At 32.5% G+C, this 16337-nt stretch overlaps 1 long non-coding RNA gene across 1 annotated transcript; it reads left to right on the top strand.

Annotated features, from left to right (window-relative positions):
• The first annotated feature begins 3223 nt into the window (after positions 1 to 3223).
• LOC127725552 (uncharacterized) lies at positions 3224 to 15227 on the top strand. The gene is made up of 3 exons (XR_007993031.1): positions 3224 to 3404; positions 10479 to 10572; positions 14946 to 15227. It is a non-coding gene; the product is annotated as an uncharacterized LOC127725552 (long non-coding RNA).
• Positions 15228 to 16337: the final 1110 nt, after the last annotated feature.

Genomic DNA, 16337 nt, shown 5'->3' with positions numbered 1-16337 from the left:
GCCAAATAATTGAAAGCCAAGGATGTATAAGAACCGAAACAGTTGAAGAGCTTTACGAACAAAAAGGACCTAAATATAGCCGAATCCATCTAAGGTCAACTTTGCCTGAGGGAGTTGAAACCTTAGTTTCTAAAAAAAATTCAAAATTTATAAAGGGAAACTTTTAGAAAGGTTTGTTATATATCATGTCAGTACGGGACTACTGACTACTGAGCTGATGATAACCTCGGGGACTGATAGTCCACCAGCAGAGGTATCGACCCAGTGCTGTAAAAAAATGAAAACAACACGGTATAGACTTCGACAGACTACTGATTTACCGACTCCTTGGGACAGGCAAGTGATGGTATGGAGAGGTTTAACATGTTTGTGAGTGTTTAACCCTCCCCTTACCTTATACAGTGATGTAACAGCAGAACAAAATGTAAAAAATGTTGAAATTGGCTTAACAAGAGACAGAACGCACCGATAAAAGAGTAATCGCAGTTACTGAACTTTAGTACCGATAAAAAACAATATTTAATTTTTTTACTACTGTGCTAAATTGATAACCTTTAAGAATGGGTTTACATGGATCGTATCTACATTAAAGTGATAAATACATATCCTTTCTTTCAAGATCAGGGTGTGATATCCCGTTTTCATTAAGAATTCTACAGGTACAGCCAAACTTCCTGACGAAATCTTTAAATATATATTTAAAGAATTTTGTGAAGGTTCTAGCTGATAAGTAGTGAATGAGTAATGGTGTATCAGTCGAGCGCGTAAACGGGTACATACGCGCTAATAGAGTAGTTTCGCCTCTACCAACCAAGAACTAACACCAAAGACAAGATTTTAAAGCATTAAAAAGGTGCAAAATAGAAAAATCGGAAAGGGAACAAATAAGGAGCGATTAAGAAACAGAGTATCAGTCGACCGCAAAAACAGGTAAACACGCGCTAATAGGTTAATTTAACCCCTACGAATCAAGAACTAACACCAGAAACAAGAAAAGAAAAGAACAGAAATCATTCAAAAGGTCAACATATGAAAAGCAATTAAGGAACTAATAAGTAGAGAATAAGTAACAGGGTATCAGTTGAGGGCAGACACGAGAACATATGCACTAACAGGGTTAATTTCACTCCACTAAACTAGAACTAACATAAGAGACAAGAAAAGAAAGAAAAGAAAGCATTAAAAAGGTGCAACGTATAAAAAGTGAAAAGGGAACGAATATATAACAGGGTATCAACCGAACGCAGAAGCGGGTACATACGCGCTAATAGGTTAATTTCCCCCATTACGAACCAAGAACCAGAGACAAGATCATAAAAGAGAGTGATGTATTAAAAAGGTTAAACGTATAAAAATCGAATAAGGAACAAATAGATAGCGAATAAGTAACAAGGTACCAATCGAGCGCGAAATCGGGTAAATACGCGCTAATAGGGTAATTTTAGCTCTACCAACAGAACATACACATGATACAAGAAAAGAAAAGAAAAGACAGCATTTTCCTCATTGTTGAAAGGCCGTACGGTTGCCTTTATTGCTTACATCCACTTCATTTAAACTTTGGTGGATAGTTGTCTCATTGGCAATCATACCTTATCTCTTTATCTTTATATTTAATAGATACAACGTATAAAAATCGCCTGAGGAAAAAATAAGGATCGAATAAGTAACAAGGTATCAGTCCAGCGCGGAAACGGTAACATACCCGATAAAAATTGCAATTTCACCTCTATGAACCAAGAACTAACACCAGAGACAAGAAAAGAACAGAAAAGAAATTTTCCAAAGGTTCTTTTTTTTTCTATTCTTCTTCATGTGCACACCTATAACGTTGCCGTAAAAGAGAAAAAACAAGAATGTGTCCATAGTACATGGCTTCGATGAATTCTTTGGAAATTTACACATGTCCTGGGCCGTAATATTTTATTTTATCCTTAGCGTTGGCGAGGGATAAAATTAACGAATATCACAGCCCAGGCCATGTGTAAATTTACAACAAATCTATGGCTTCCATGAATTATTTCGATTCTAATAGGACACATACGGTCATTTAAAAAAACTGAAGCGAGGGTGGGTATGCCGTGTGTGTGGTTGTTCTATTTAACCCCTGTTACATCAAGCTAATAATTTTAAAAAATCTATAGCTTGCATGAATTATTTCTTAAATAACCGCTAGAAAAAAATGTGTTTAATTCTTTAAATTCTCAACCCCAACATTTGCCATTTTTCTTTTTCTCGTAAGCTACCGTCAAATCGAAAGTTGGCATTTCGTTACTAAGGAAGCGCCATGTTGACTTGCTGAAATCAGTAAATGTGCGAATGGTGCAATAGAATAGAAAATAAAACAACACCTACCTCAAAACTCCATTTTAATGCAATATTATCTGAATTTGGAGAGTTCAAACAACGGAAAAATCTTCCGCTTTGGCATTTCATTCGTATGACCTCATGTTTTGAAATGACCTCAATGCGCCAAAAGCATTAATGGAACTTCGCGGAAATTTATTTTATTAAATTGTACGTTTTTCCGAGCTCTAATGCATTAATTTTAAAAAAGAAAAAAAAACAAAAATTGTGTCACTTCTCCTTTAACATAACAAAATAAATCGAAGTTATATGTTTACGCCATCCTAGTGTATCGTTCTCTAACTGATATGTTTGTGTGAGTGACTTGGTCGAGTTTAAAGAATTATAAGGATTAAACGCCTTTTTAAAGGAATTTATTGGTGTATAAAATAAATTTCTTCAAAAAGACATGTAATTCTTATAATTCTTTAAAATTAGAGATAATTAATTTAATTTCCCCTACCGTAACCTCTGTCATGCGTAAATTGTATGTTTGTGTCATTGCATTGGCCTGGTGCATGAATAGTTTTTTGTTTAAATAAAAAAAAATGTATTCCATGAAATTTGCTTTCTGATAAAAAATAAACTACAAAAATATCTTATTATCATCCAAATGAATGTTTTGTGTTTGTTATGAAATTTAACGACGAACGCAAAGTGAAAATATATATTTTTAACGTCGAGCTGGTTTGTGTTATCATCGCCTCCACCTTGTTTACATTGGTTACAAAAAGTAGTTCCGTCAACGTTGTCTTTCGAAAATACATAACTTCAAGAGCAACTACAGGAAGACCTCTCGACCAATCATATAATCGTATTCCATAATATGCAAATTATATAAGAATTGTTTTACTATTGATTTTGTCGACTAATAAGAGTGACTTTTCTATTGTTCTCGTGCCATCGCTTTTGTCACTGTACACAAACAAAGTATATTTGTGAATATAATTAATAATAAAAAATGTTTAACGGAAAGACGAGATAACAAAATTATATTTGTAGATATAACCAAGATAATAAATCGTTTTTTATTAAATGAACCAGATAACTACCCGGAGGTGAGTAAGATTTTTTTTTCTTAAAACAGTTGTGTATTTAAAATAGAAAAGGTACATTTTAAAGATGAATCTTGACATACTATTTAACGCATTATTCATTAAAACAAATAATTAAGCATAATGTTTAATATATTTTGAATAAACATTCATTTGATAATAATGAGTCGATACCACTGCTGATGGACAGTTAATCCCCAGTACTATCAGTTCAGTAGTCAGTACGTCGATACTAACATGATTTATTACGCCATTTGAAAGAAAATCTCGTTGATAGATTCAGAAAAAACAAAGAAACTAAGGTTCCAACTCTGTCAGCCAAAGTTGGGCTTATAATAATGTAGTATTTCTTTTTATGTTCATTTGGCCATATAGCTTCTAACGTGTATATATATTTATATATTCATATGGTTTTCAAATGTTTGGGCTGAGCGTTTTTGATGAAGTGTAAATGCAGAACAGCGTCTTGGACGCTCAAAATTTATAAAGTATTATATTTTTATTAAAGTCAAAGCAAACGATGGCGTACCTGTACCCTCTTTTTTAGACATATTTTCATTGAAATGAAAATCAAGACAGATTTTTTCAAACTTAATGTAATATATGGAAAATGTTGAAAAAAAAATAATAGATATAATTAAAAACCAATTGTTCAGAGAACAATTGAAGGTCTTTCCACCCATAAAGATCAATTTTGATATAGAACTATGAAAATTCATTTTGAAATATCATATCCAGCGTCTATGATAGCTTATTGTACACTGATTCCAAAAATATATGGTTTCTATACATTTTTTCTAAATAAGGGAGATAAATTGTTACTTCCGGTTTGAAATATGTCACACTTCAGGTTTTATTTGATAGTTTACTTGATACTGATTCCAAAAATATATTGTTCAATATACTTTTACATTAAATAAGTAAACAAAATAGCTACTTCCGGTTTACACAAGGTCACTTCCGGTTGGCTTTTCCATGGTCAAGTGTCTTGCATCGTAATACAAAAAGTCCCATGGCTTTATGAATACATATGAAGTAAAAGCAAAGGTCAAAATCAAGAACGTCAATTTTACCTATGACCTTGAGTTCAATTTCAAGGTCATAAACCAAGGGCTTCAAATCAAAAGACCATAGGTCTTAATTATATATGGTTAATGAGCTATATCACTATATGTATAATTTTTAATATAAGAGGGGAGAAAACTCCAATTTAATGTTAGCGTACCCTTTCAACCAAAATTTATGTGTTACGACTTGCCGCAACTTACAATTTAGTAAAAATATGTTGTCGATATCTTATAAGGTTTTTGAAAAGAATTGAAAATAAGCGAAAATCAAAATTTAAAATATGACCTTGACCTCTGACCTTGACCTAATTTTCTTTTTTTTTGGATCAAGAACCTTAAATCAAAAGATCCTAGGTCTCTATCACTTATGGTTTACAAGATAGAAATGCATATCACTTATATCACATGCATAAGGGGAAATAACTCTCATATGGAGTGTTCATATCGCTTCGGTCAAAATAGGACAAATCATGCGAAGGATATAATGACCAATTTTATAAAATAAATTTGTCGCTTTCTTTTGCGGTTACGGAGGAGATGCAGTCACAAGGAAAACAGTGTTTGGGGAGATAACTATTACAAAGAAAATTGTTCGGCTTACAATGGGTGAAAATAAAAAGCGCATAAACTGTATGATACTATATAAGAAATATCTTAGCGACATATTGCGAAACAAAAATTTTACGCGAGAACAAAATTTGGCGGAAGAAAATAATAATAATCAGAACAAATACAATAGGTCTTTCCACAGAAAAGTGGAAAGACCTAATTAAAGAGAAAAGGACATGGTATGATTGCCGATGAGACACATATCCACCAAAGTTCAAATGAAGTGGATGTAAGCAATTATAGGAAACCGTATGGACTAATATGAAGCAATTCAACGACGGTTATTTGTGACGTCTACATATAAGAAAAGGCATTTTATACTGCAACGATATTGAATATCTTAATATACAAACGGCATGTCATGCGTTTAAGATGAATTTCAGATATTTTTTTTATATTGAGTATGAATTATCTATTTTGATTGCAATCAATTGAAATATATCCCTTTTGTTCATAATAGCTTTGATGATATAGCTCATAAATAATATTGAACTATTCGGTTCTTATACATCTCGACATTGTGTTATTTAAGGAATGACTGTAATATTGTTTCTGTCTATGAAGAAATAACATAAAAAATGTGGTGCACACTAAATAACCCGCGTAGCGTGTTATTTTAAAGTTTGCACCACATTTTTTATGTTATTTCGAATAGACAGAAAAAATATTACAGTCATTTCTTATAATTTAATTCTAAATTTCATTTTAAACCGGAGTAAACCATAAAACAACGTTGATGACGTCACGGTCACATGACAAAATTATGTCTATGAGCTGATAAACAAAACAACGTCAGCCAATCAGAAGACGCGTTACATCCAAAATTAAATTATTGTGCTATGGTCATTTTTTGTATTCTTGTCTTTCAATTTTGCTTATGTGCTTTGTCTATATGCCATTTCGTTTTTCTTTATTGACGTATTTGTTTGCTTTTATAGTAATTGAGATTATAACACAATGTTGACTGCTGTACCCCTATTTTTCGACATTTTTACGTATTATGTCTGGTTGTTCTGTTCACTCATTGTTTTCAATATAATGGAATTTTATGCGACTGTCATACAAGTGAGAGGTTTACCTAGTTATAAAACCAGGTTTAATCCACTATTTTGTACATAAGGAAATGACTGTGCCAAGTCAGGAAATGACAGTTGTTTTCCATTCGTTTGATGTGTTTGAGCTTTTGATTTTGCCATTTGATAAGGGACTTTCCGTTTTGAATTTTCCTTGGAGTTCAGTATTTTTGTTATTTTACTTTTTTCATGCATCTTAGAAATTCGAATGTCCGGATTTGAGCACGCATTCCTTCGGTCGCAAAAAATTTAAACGGGGTTTTTCTATTCTTTGTTTAAAGTATTGAGTATTTTTTACATGTAGCTAGTTGTCAATTTATTTCTATTCGGTTATATTTGAATTTTTCTTTTTCTATTTCTGTTTCTACTTTCAGACTTCTTCTGCAACTAATTTGTTTAGTATTTAATTCGAAGTCTTTGTGCTATTACTGCAAAGATATTTCTTTGGTGCTACTACGGTTTGGGTTCTATAGTCATATATAAGTCTGATACTTGTATAGTATATATCGAGGTGATCACAAGTGAAACACGTTCTGTATAGTATATTATTTACAGTATATTGTATTTGATTAAGTGTATAATAACCAGATGTGTGTTTGTTTGGAAAAAAATATAATATTTTGTTATCTTTATAAATGTTGTTATTAGTTGTGAATTAGCTTTCAGTGACTGTGTCTATTCTAAGATCGGAATTTTGTGTCTTGTGTATGATGTGTTTTCTGTGCTTCGTGGCAAACTTATGAGTTAAGTCGTTTCCAAATGATTTTTTATAGTTTGTTTTTTATGTTTTTTGCTTTTACACGACTGTCGTAGGTTATGTGAGTATTAAGCACTCACAAATATGTTTATACCTGCAATATACTGTATAAAGAGATATAAGAAGATGTGGTTTGAGTGCCAATGAGACAACTCTCCATCCAAGTCACAATTTGTAAAAGTAAACCATTATAGGTCAAAGTACGGTCTTCAACACGGAGCCTTGGCTCACACCGAACATGTACATGTATAAACCTGTATTAAGTTTGGAGCATATAAATTAGAGGTTTTCATTGGTTGTTATCTGTCATATTGTATTCGTTTATCTTTTTTTCTTATAAATCAGATTTTTGGCTTCTTTTTTTTAATTGTTTAGCATTTTGTCATGTCGAGGCCTTTTCAGTTACATTATTGTGAATTTATTTTGCTCATTGTTGAAGCCCGTAGAGTAAACGGTTGTTACGCAAAAGCAAATGTTTCGACTATTTCATCATTTTGTAAACAATAAATTTATAGAAAATGAACATATGGATGATGTTTCACAGAAAAGACTGACTACTTGGCTGGTGGTTCCCTCTGGGACGAAACATTCATCAGAAGTGGTTGTAAAAACTCATTAAAGATACCATGCTTATAATATATGTATTAGAAACTTAAATGTTTGCATCTATTATTTTTTTTATATATATATTTATGTATTTCTTATTAAAATCGAACCGATAATATTTATGAAAGAAAAAAAATAATTATAAAAGACTCTATCAGGATACACATAATATATATTCCTAACATTTAATGCAGTTATGGATTAATTGATCAAATTTTTTTCTCAATTGAATTCTACTAAACTATCATCCATGTTCTAAAGTCCAGTCGCCTCTGTTGGATAGTTATCCGATTGGCAATCAAACCACATCTTCCTATCTTAAAATTAAATTCTACAAAATAGATGGATTTGACAGCCAAAGAAATTGAAAAGAATAATAAAAATATGGTATCATGATATTTCGAAATCGGAGATTATCGGACCATTGACTGTGTGGATAGTTTCTGAGTTTAACTATCAGGATAAGTACGTAGTAATAACTCGTGCTATTTTTCTTAGTTGATATAACATATAAATAATGAGTTATGAAACATTATTTTACGTCCAATATACATGATATACCACTACCACTCAGTGAATATGTTTCCCTTTTGTATCTTTATATTGTGTCGACTAATAATTATTGTCGAACGTTCTTTTGATGACAGCAACACTTCCATTGGGACGAGGTGTTACTTTTTGTAGATTTCATTCTTTTGAGTGAAATATACAATAAGTAACACCATCGTCCCAATGGAAGAGGTACTGTCATTAAAAGAACGTTCCATGATAATTGAAGTGCTGAAATGTAGAACTTTGTCAATTGTTTCTTTTCTTTTCTTTTTTTTTTTTTGGGGGGGGGGGACTTTCAAAGAATACCAAAATGATTCCTCAAAACCTTACAGTTTACCAATTCAGGCATCTGGAGGTGTGGTGGTAAATAAAATTAAATTCATTTGTTTGGAGATATGCATGTTTGGTGAACCTAATTGAGAAAACTCAGCATTTGCAGTTTATTAAGTCAAACGGACATGTTTACAAGAGGAGCATATTCCCTTATTCAAAAAAGAGCTTCAAACAAAAATCTGTAAGACGAACTATGCTGAGGAAAAAAACACAAAAACACTGAACTCCAAGGCAAAATAAAAAAAGGGAAGTCCGTAAAAACACTCTCAATCAACAAAACAAGTGAAAAACAACTGCCATATTCCTGACTGTGTATCGGTATTTTCCGAAGAAAATAGTGGGTTACAACTGGTTTTATAGCTAGCTAAACCTCTCAATTGAAATTACCAAACGTAGTTATTTAAGTTTTTAATTTTTAAAACTATGCGTAGTAATTTATGGCCATAATATGTACCTATATATGTCCATTGTCACTAGAGACGAAGATTCGACGCGTTTCATCAACAGACACCAGTTTAAATTTAAACAATTGAATTCTAATCCACATTGTGACAATTTACTGGGCCCGGATACGTATAACACATTATGCGTATGAATCAGGAGACGCTTAATTTTTCGTGTGTTATATGTATGTCAGTACAATAATGCATCCCCCAAAAACTCATGTAACCATAACACATCCATGAAGAGGACAACATAAAGGGATCAATACACGACTGATTTCTAAACAATATGTCAGTTTCCAATTGGTGCCGAGTCTGGAAAAATATGAGCTAATTATGGTGGCTGGGGTGTCTTCCTCCATCTTGGATTTTGAAGTAGCAGATAACAATTGGTTTAGATCTTTAATGATATGTGCTAATTTTGAGAGTAGTATGTAATTCATGTGTAAGACTTTTCATGTTAATATAGAAAATTATGTGTTTTATCATATTTCAGCTGGTTTTTTTCTAAAAAAACACATTATTTTTGTATAATTCATTTTTTTCAACTTTCCCACATAAGGGGAGATAACTCAGATAGTAGGGGAGATAATTCAGATGAAGTAATTTTTATAATAGAAAGTGTTATGAATTTCCCTTTATTAATATGTAGCATGAAAACAAGTCCAGTGACCCCAATCTTTTTTTTTTCTTATCTGAAAGCATGTTATAATCGCTATCTTTTCACATTTTATCTTAAAATTCTATGGTGTAGTTTTCTTTTTATCACACAAAATTGGATTTTCCATGCATAATCTATACAAAATCTGACAATTTTGCACACAAACTGTAGTATGAAAAAAAGTCCGGTCACCCATACTTTTTATTAAATTTTGGAAAAAAGCATGATAAAAACTACATTTTGACGAATTATTAAAGAAATCTATGAATTTTTATTAAGATCCCCTTCCACCTAAATAAGAAAATATCAGAGATCTGCCATCATGACAACTATTAACTGTTGCATGTTACTAAGTCGACCATCTAAAAGTATTTGAAGATGCAACAGGATTTATTCTTACGACAAACTTTCATGAAAAACATAATTTTCATTGTAATTTTGATGGATGAATATATATTTTTGGACATGACCAAAACGTTTCGAACAAATTATATTAATCTTTTACTGAATAAAACACTTGACAACTATATACTGTTAAAGATACATGTCTGGATATTTTGATTTAATTCCCTACCATGAGTCAATAGCATCCATTTGTTTATTCTATTTAAACCTAGTACAAAAATAGTATAAAATTAAAAAGAGGGGCTCGTGTAGTAGTATACATTTTACCGTTGGTGTTCTTTTGTACTGTTTTGCATTTTGTCATCCAGGGGCCTTTTATAGCTTACTTTACGATTTATATATTTTACTCATTGTGAAAGTCCATATGGTGACTTGTTTTTTTTTCACATCATTGTCCTTAGATCTCATAGGCAATTATATCACGTCTCCTTATTTTCATTTATCGTTAGAAATTAATGAAACAGTGGTATTTTAAAATATATTTTTTGCATTTGATGAAAAAATAATCTCAAGTATTAATTTCCAACAGACCATTATTCATTTTTGTTATATGTTATATTATACATGAAAGACAAGCCACGAAATGAATTGGTCAACTCTACTCACTGTATGGATGATTGTTTCTTGTATCACCACGACGCATGTCCATAGTTATTTCCAAATTGGTAAGTTACATTTTTTTTTCTGTTTTATATTCTTAAACTGTTTATAACAACAACAGCAACAACAACAACAACAATACTCTATTTACAACAACAACAACAATACTTTATTTAAAGAGGGTTCCACAGTTAGCTATATAACTAATCTTCCCTGAGGCCCTCATCATAGAAAAAAAGCAGAAACAAAAAAAACAAACATTTACATGGCATACATTAGTATAAAAGCCAAGTATAATGATAATGTTCAGTACAACTGCATAAAATGTAATGAACAAATTAACATGATGAAATAATTAATATTCAATTTTTTTTTCAACTGATTGATTTCAATAAATGATCTGTTATTTTTTATTTGAAAGAACTAACATTTGTAATATTTCGTAACGATATTGGAAAATTCTTCCACAAGAATGGTCTTGCTAGTAAGATATGATGGGGCACCATTTGTTTTTTTGCACTTAAATGTCATCACAAACTTGTGATATTTTATTCTCTGTTCAACTGTCATCCTGTTTAAGTGTTTGAATAAGGGCTCAGAAGGAGCAAAAGGGTCTGTTTCTAGTATTATTCTAGCAGCTCTCTTTTGTTATTTTGATATCCAATTTAAACCCTTACTGCTACAACTACTCCACACTATATAACAATAATCAATTAGTGGTAAGATATAACCATTACAAAATAATTTTCTGCTGTCCAGATTTAGAAATTTCTTAATCTTAAATAGAAGATATAGCCTAGATGAAATTTTTGAGCAGATCAACTCAATTTGGTTTGTCTATGTGAGGGAAGGGTCAATTTTAATGCCTAAGAGACTTTCGCATGTGGAAGATTGTATCACTTGCTTGTTAATAGTTAAACAACTTTCACTGTAATGTGGCATTGCATTTCGCTTTGTTCCAATAATCATAAATTTTGTTTTATTTTTATTGATGAACATATATTGTTATTATTACCCCATTCCTAAACACCATGCAAATCTTCTTGTACCTTTGACTGCAGAGTTTGATAACAACTACCAGAAAGATGAAAAGTTGAATCATCAGCATATAAATCAGTGCAACAATTTTTCATATTGATTGAAAGGTCATTTATGTATAAAATAAACAGATAGCCCCTAATATGGAGCATTGGGGGACACCATACTTAATATAAGGTTTTTTCAGAATGAGCATTACCAATTTATACTTGTTGAGTTCTTTCATTCAAATACGATTTGAAAAAAGAAACAGCAGCATTACCAAATCCATAAATTTCAAGTTTTTTTGCAGAGAATTTCATGATCTACTACATCAAAGGCTTTCTTAAAATCCAATAGGACTGCTAAGTTGATATTACCATCATTCATATCCTGTACCCATTTATCTGTGCTATTGATAAGGACAGTTTGGCAAGAGTGTTCTTGTCTAAACCCAGACTGTGCTGGATGTAAAAGATTAAGTCTTTTTAGATAGTCATACAATTGTTTTGAAACATGCTTTTCTAAAAGTTTTGATAAAACAGAAAGTACAGAAATTGGTCTATAATTTGTTGCCATGAATTTTCCCCAGCTTTAAAAACAGAGATTACTCTTGCATTCTTTAGAACAGTGGGCAATGAACTTGTATCTATTATTCTGTTAAAAATGTAAGTTAAAGATGAAGTTATGAAAGGAGCACATAATTTTAAAATTTTTGGTCCTATGTTATCAGATCCGGTGGATTTATTAATGTCAAATTTGATAATCTCATTAAATAAAATTAAAGTTAATAAAAGTATGATATGCCTCAAGAGACTTCTCTAACTATAACCTCTTCAATGGAAAGTTTATACTCCTAATGCAACGTTAGAAACATGTGTATATAGTCATATTTTATCTACAGATCACCGTAAAAGCATTGACTTTACATTCAAACAATGGACTGTTCATCACACGGCGTTTACATATCTAAGTTGATACTTTATGCTCGTGCAATCTCACAATTTGCACTCAAATCGGTTTTTACGGTCACCATCACAAATTGGTTAATACGATATGTCTCTGTCTCAACTCACTAGTAACATATGATTTACCGTCTTAGAACTTTAAACAATCGTCTTATGTGAAAATTAACCGACTTCGTTCTAATCCTGATTAGGATATTTAGACTAAAAGTATATTCGCATAGCGGGTGATGTATGCATAGCAGGAGAGGCTTACGGAATAAACACAATTATCACGGATAACTGCTGTCCAAAATTACTGTAGGAATAATACTGTTACTGCTTTTTTCACTAATATTCCCTTTGATTGGAATACAGGGTAATTATGTGTTCCCACAAAGTTGACATATATGATAATATTTCTTTTGTACAAAACTGACAAATACGATATCTTTTTTTTTTTTGCAATGTCAGCAAATATGATATTTTTTTTTCAACAAAGTTGGCAAGTATGATGATTTGTTGTTTTCCACAAAGTTGACAAAGATAAACAATTTTAATTGACATAGATGTACGATTTCAAACTTGAATCAATGACAAACGTGATGATTTCAACTTTTTAATCATCAACTTCCAATTCCTCAATTGTAACATACGAGCAGCTCCATAGCACAGCGTTAACATATCTCAATTGATACGTTATGCTCGTATACATTCACACTATACAGACTTCATTACCAGGGTTGTGCTCCTTGCACACAAACTGCTCCAACAGAGTTATGAGGAGAAATGACTGAAATCGACACTTCATAAATATTACGTTCATAATTACCAATTAGTTGCCGATGCGATCTGTCTGTGCCTCAACCCACCAGCGACATGTTTTCGCAGTCTACGATATTTTGATACAAGAAAAATTCGTCTAATCTGTAGTTTTACCGATTGTGTCCTTTTTCTGATTGTGACATTTTGGATAAATATTAATTTAATTCGCATTGTGAATAGGCGTAGCAGAAGATGCTTACCCTATCAAAGCACATGGTCTCGCTTATCTTGGAGTTCATGCGATTCCCCATTTTGTGTGTGTTGCCTTGATTTATCTGCTTAAGCGAGTTTAAAACACAGATAAACTATCATTGAATTTTTTAAAAATTAGAAGATGTGGTATGAATGCCAATGAAACAACCCTCCACCAAAGACCAGAGACAGGCACATACAGAATAAGCCGTGGTTAAACATTTTGATTGCTCCCAACCATCCCCAACCTGGGACTGTGGTGTAACAACACAACATACTATAAAAATCAGTTGAAAAGGGCTTAACTCATCAGATCAATCCAAAGCAGAAAAACAAGTTACAAAAACACAGACCAGACGTGGCAGGGTAACCACAACACAAAAAGACATTAAGTACAGATCTGACAGTACTAGCAGTTACAGCTAGTTAAAAGCCAATAACAACTAAAAAAAATCATTTGTAAATATCAACCCAATGGATTTTGTGTAAAGGCGTCATTAACAGTCAGAAAAACATGAACTTGTGCAATGCCACGATACATGTATCGACAAATTGTAGAACTGTGAATGTGCATTTGTATAATATGTGTATAACAATAATATTAGTTTGGTTATGAATTACTGATAACAACACCAGTACAATTTAGAATAAGTTTATTTAAAGGATCGATAAGTTTACACGGATCGCATCTAAATTGTCCCCAAGGGTGACTGGGGAATAGAAATATGGTCTCTACAGGTCTTCTTCCGACCGGCAGTAGAACCCTTGCCAAAGTGGGGCGTCCGTTTGGCTGTGCGGGATGTACAAGTACGCAGCCACGTCCGGTCAGAATGGGGACGTTAAATCCGATGCCTCGTGTAGAGAGAGTGCCACGCTCTCTGCACGTTAAGAACCCTTGCAACAACTCTTTGAGGGGTCCGTAGGTGACCTGTTGCAAGGCAAAATTGCTGTCCCTATCCAATTTACCCTCAGTTTCCAGTGGCAGTCTAAATTTCCCCGACTTTCTTCCCGGATGGCCTACATTACAGAACCTACCTATTGTATTTATTGTTAATTTGTTCTCGTCCAGAATATGCATGAAATATTTGCCACTGGACGTTTAGCAACCAACAATCAATCAATCAATCTAAATTTCCGTGCTCGGTAAATAACATCTCCGTAAAAATTAGGATGTGCTATCGTTTGAACCCATTTTTGTTTAACAGGTACAGCTAAACTTCCAATTCAAATATTTGTATCTGTGGAAGAATTAAGTAAATGTTTTAAGTAACGAAATCGACTTAATGATTAATCAGTAATACATAGATTATTCATCAAAGGGAACTTTAAAAGTTTCCAGCATGCAGTAATACCTAATAGGAATAATTTGACAACCACTGTGCCTTATACGATGAATGTACAGCTTTTAAGGCTGAAAACTCCACAATCTATTGTTACAATTGTACTATTTCTATTTACAGTCCCGTACAATTTTACAGGAAAATTAGACAAAAAGGTTGCATCTACATTTTTATGTCAAAATGGCTGCAGATATGCACAAAGGTACCAGGGTGAGGAAGAACGAATAAGAGAAATAGAAGAAAGGATAGAAGAACCAGAAGAAATTATTATATAGAGTAAATGTACTTAGCTGTAAAACAATTCATTTCTCCCAATTTTTTACCACTACAAATCTCAGAATTGCGATTTTCTTTCATTTTGTAATTTTGCAAGGTTATTTATACGTAATTAAATTCTATTAAAACACGTACACATGATCTTGTTATTGATACATTCTACTGTTGAATAAGTTGTACTTCCTTGTCACCTTTAAAGATTTAGAAAATTTACGAAAGACATGTACAGTATGGTGTACTATCGGATAAAGTCAATACGGAACTCAGCAGTGAAAGTGTTAATGTGTAAACAAGGGACAACGATACCTTGGCAGCAATCTAAATATCGGTCAAAAGGAAAAAGCAATTAAGAGTGAACAAAAAATGCACAGCAATACGAACATAACCAAGTAAACTGGAAATGTAGGCTGTTTCTGCTCCACGGCCTACTATTAGAACTTGTTGTGTTAACTGTGAGAGGTAAACATCACGAAGTTTATTGACAAAGACCCGTTAATATCGCCATTGAGTTTCCGTTAATTTTGATTCGTATCACAAAGCAATCGTTATTTAACGCATCCGTTAGATAGACCGTCAAATGTTCCGTTCAACCCGAAAATTAAAGTACCCGGTAAACGGGCACTTGACAGTACATGATAAACACAAGTATCTAAAAGTGATTCGAAATTAGCAAAGTTTATAAAATATGGTTGTAATAAACTTTAAACTAGCTTGCAGTAACTGTAATTATTCTTCGACCGGTACTTTGTGTCCTTTTGTCTTTTTCTGCGTCTTGCCAATCTGATGAATCAAGTAATTTGTTTACCGATTGTTCTTATTTTGTGCAATTACACCAATTACACCACTGTTCATGGTTAGAGGAAAGTTGAGCGCTCACAATTATGTTTAACCGTACCATATTTATTATCTGTCTGTCCGAAGTCAGGAGCCTATAACTCATTGATTGTCGATTCTTTTCATTTATTGATTTAGCATAAATCAGGCCATTGGTTCTCATGTTTGAATTGATTCACATTTTGTTATGTCGTGGCCTTTTATAGCTGACTACACGGTATGAGTTTTGTTCAATTTTGAAAGCCCGCGTACAGTGATCTGTTGTTGCTCACATCCACGTCATTTTGGACTCTGGTAAATAGTTGTCTCATTTGCAATTTCTTCTTACTTTTATATACATATACATTAATAATCAGACAGTTGTTTGATTATACCACCCCTTTTATCTTAATCCACGAATTA

The sequence above is a fragment of the Mytilus californianus genome, unplaced genomic scaffold (genome assembly GCF_021869535.1).
Source record: "Mytilus californianus isolate M0D057914Y unplaced genomic scaffold, xbMytCali1.0.p SCAF_15, whole genome shotgun sequence".
NCBI classification, from domain to species: domain Eukaryota; kingdom Metazoa; phylum Mollusca; class Bivalvia; order Mytilida; family Mytilidae; genus Mytilus; species Mytilus californianus.
The sequence above is the reverse complement of the archived record's forward strand: the minus strand, read 5'-3'. Positions and strand labels throughout refer to the sequence as shown.